Source organism: Solanum dulcamara, chromosome 12, assembly GCF_947179165.1.
Source record: "Solanum dulcamara chromosome 12, daSolDulc1.2, whole genome shotgun sequence".
Taxonomy (NCBI): Eukaryota; Viridiplantae; Streptophyta; class Magnoliopsida; order Solanales; family Solanaceae; genus Solanum; species Solanum dulcamara.
In genome coordinates, this window is record NC_077248.1 from 18,257,243 (window position 1) to 18,261,490 (window position 4,248).

Here is a 4,248-nt window from a genome sequence, read left to right on the forward strand (position 1 = left end):
GACAATTTAGCAAACTTGAGGGCATACTCCCTCAAACTCATACCACCTTGCTTAAGATTTATGAACTCTTGCACTTTGGCCTCCCTCAACTCTAATTGGAAAAAATGATCAAGAAACACCCCTCTTGAACTCATTTCAAGTCACAGGCTCCGCCTTTCTAGGCCTCTCACTTTTCTATTGATCAAACTAAATTTGAGCAACACCCCTAAATTGGTACGTAGCCAACTCCTCCCTCTCAGCCGAACTAATCCCATTGTAGCTTTACTGACTTGATCTCTCTAGTCCTCAACGTCTGGACATGATAATTGAGAATTGCAATCGGTTCTTCTTCATATTGAAGATCTTTGTCTAACAAGACTGAATCCCACTTAACAATGTAATCTCCATCCCCATGGTACCTCTTCAACATGGATACATGAAATACGGAATGAACTCTAAATAGGCTAAGCGGCATAACCAACCTATAAGCCATTGGCCCCACACAATTAAGTATCTCAAATGGACCAACATAGAGATGACTAAACTTGTCTTTCTTTTCGAACCTCATAACCCCTTTTATGGGTGACACCTTTAAGAGTACCTATTCACTAGCCTGAAATGTCATATCTCTGACCTTGCAATATTCATACTCTTTTTGCCGACTTTGAATTGTTAACACTTGGATACTCCTTATCTTATCTTAAGCTTTCTTTACCAGATCAACTCCCAAAAGTTTCATATATCCGGCCTTAAACCACTCTATAGGCGATCTACCTCCCCTCCCATAAAGTATTTCAAACAGCGTCATGTCAATACGAGAGTGGTAGCTATTATTATAAGACAACCGCATAAGGGTATGAATTAATGTCAATGGCCCCCAAAGTCAATCACACATGTTCTAAACATGTACTCTAAGACTTGGATCATTCTCTTTGACTGTCCATCAATCTATGGGTGGAAACCTATACTGAAAGTGAGTTGAGTGCCCAAATCATCATGCAACTTATCCCTAAATTTTAAAGTAAACTGCATACCACAATCTGAGATCACCCTATACAATCTTACTATCTCCTTAACATAGAACTTCGCCAATTATTGGTCCTTATAATCAATCTTCACAAGAATGAAATGGGTTGATATAGTTAGTCTATCAACCATAACCCAAATAGAGACGTATTATTCCAAAGTCTTAGAAAGACCAACCATGAAATCCATGGCTATCCTCTCCCACTTCCATTCAGGAATAGGCATTCTCTGAAGAAAACTTGCAGTCCTTTGATGCTCATACATTACAGGCCTTTGATACTTATACATTACCTATTGACTGTTTTGATACTTAACCATAAACTCGTCTATGTCCTTCTTCATTCCATGCCACTAATAAAGCCGCTTCAAGTCCTAATACATCTTAGTCATACCTGGATGAATAGAATATCGTGAACCATAAGACTTTGTTAACACCTTATGGATTAAATTGTCGACCCGAGGAATATAAATTCTTCCCCTAAATCTGAGCACACCGCGACATCAAGGGTAGCATCCTAAACCTTGCCTGACACCGTCTTCATTCTGAGCTTGCTTAAACTCTTGTTTTAAAATTACTTTAGCTTTGATGTCCTCAATTAAAGTGGGTATGACCTCAATACTGCCTAATACCCCATCCTTATCTAAGATGCCTAATTTTATGAACTTAGACTCTAAATCCTAAATCTCTCTAGTCAAAAGTCTCTTAGACACACCCAAGCAAGATAGACTGCCCCTGCTAACTGTCTTTCGACTCAACGCGTATGCCACCACATTGACCTTATCCGAATGGTACTTAATGGTAAGGTCTTAATCCTTGAGTAACTCCATCCATATCCATTGCCTCAAATTAAAATCTTTCAGAGTAGACACTTGTTGTAAAACTACGATGATTAGAGAACACCCCTCATTTGATATAGTAGAGATAATGTCGCCAGATCTTGAGAGCGAACACTACCGCTGCCAAATCCAAGTCATTGTCAAGTAGTTTCTCCCATGAATTTTCAACTCTCATGAGGCATAGGCTATGACATTCTTGTCCTACATCAACACAACACCCAAGCCCGAGTGTGAAGCATCACAATAAACAATAAAGTCCTTATATTCAACTGGCAATGTCAGGATATGTTCTGTAGTCAGAAGGGTTTTAAGCTTCTGAAAGCTCTTTTCAAACTTATCAGAACACTCAAAAGGTACCTTCTTCTAAGTTAGCCTTATCAGGTGCGTAGAAATAGTAGCAAAATTCTTTACAAAGCATCGATAATATCTGGAAACCCCACAAAACCCCTAACCTCAATCACAGAACTAGGTCAAACCTAGTTCTTAACTGCCTCAATCTTTTGGGGATCTACCATCACCTCTTATTTTGAAACCATATGCCCTAGAAAGGCAACCAAAGAAAATCAGAATTCACACTTAGAGAATTTAGCATGTAATTTCTATTCCATAAGATACCCAGAAAAATACGAAGATGATCTACATGCTCTTTCCTACTCTCTTAATAGATAAGGATGCCATCAATAAACACAATCATAAAGGAGTCCAAACATAGTTTGAACACGTCATTCATCAAATACATGAAGGTTGCAGGTACATTAGTCAATCCAAATGATATTACTAAGAACTCATAATGCTCATACTGACTTCTGCATATTGTTTTAGGTACATTATTAGTCCTAATATTTAGTTGATTGTAGCCTGACCTTAGATCAATTTTTGAGAAGACTGAATCACCCTACAACTGGTCAAATAGATCATCCATACGAGGCAAGGGATAATTATTCTGGATGGTGACCATATTCAACTCTCGATAATCTATACACATTCTCATGCTATCATTCTTTTTCTTCACAAATAAAACCAGAGCACCCCAAGGAGAACCACTAGGATGGATAAAATTGTTATTAAGAAGCTCTTGGATATGAGTCTTAAGCTCCCTTAACTTTGTTGGATCCATGCGATAGAGAGGAATAGAGATTGGGCGAGTGTCCGGCTCCAAATCAATACAGAAGTCTATATTCCTATTTGTAGGCATATCGGGCAAATCCGTAGGAAACACCTTCTTAAATTATAAAACTATAGGAATAAAATCAATGGAGGGGGACTCTACATCAACATAAAATATGAGCCAAATAGGTCAAACAACCCTACCCCACTAGCTTCCTATCTCGGATGAAGGATATTATGATCTTGGTTGGCTTAGGCTTGTACACCCCTACTCTAACTTTTTCCTTCTCAGGATCTCTAGAGCCACAGTCTTAAGGTTACAGTTAAGCACAATATAATAAGAGCACAAACAAGTCATACATAAGATCCCATTAAAATCAATCAGATTCAAAATAACCAGATCTACCCAAGTCTGACAATCCATAAACAAGACTTAACAAGCACAGTAAACATGTGTGGCTATGACATACTCTCCAATAGGGATAGAAACATGGATGAGGGAATCAAATATATCACAGATCAATTCAAATCCCAAAGTAAATTGAAGTAACATATAAGAGTAAGTAGAGCCTGGATCAAACAAGACCGTAACTATTCGGTCATAAACAAGAATAATACTTGTGATCATTGTGTCATAGGCCTCTATCTCTATCTTGCTCAAAAATGCATAGCACTACACTCGATCGTCATTACAGGAAATCTCTCTATTGGGATGTGCCGCTCCTCTGCCTGCATTACCATTTCTCCAGCATTTGTGACCTCTCTGATTTCCTCCTCGCCCATCTAGTGGACATCCTCTACTATTATTATTTCCACCTGCCAGTACCACTGCCATGGTCCACTGCTATATTGGTTCAATCATGTGAGTATGAGGGAGATCCCTCCTTAAATATCTTGATTCTCTATAATTATAGCAATTGTAGATCAAGGAATGGCGTGCTGGCTGAAAAGTACGACGCTCCCTGACCATCCAGAGTCAAATTATGTTGTAGAGTACCTGAGTAAGCACCCGTAGATACGAGCATGGCTGACTGAATCGGCTAGACTGCACATGTTTGTTGACCCAAACCCCTAGAGTAAGAACTAATGTAGTTGCCTGCATTCTTGGTCTTCTTAGCCAAAGCCTTGGCCTACCTGTCTTGTCAAACTTCTTCTACTTTCTTAACAAAATTAATCACCTCATTGAAACTCCTACTTGTTGAGGTCATATGTATGGACAAAACTTGCAATTAAGGATTTAAACCCTTAATGAACAAACTTATACTCTCTTCCTCAGTACTCACCAACTGTATGGTATAA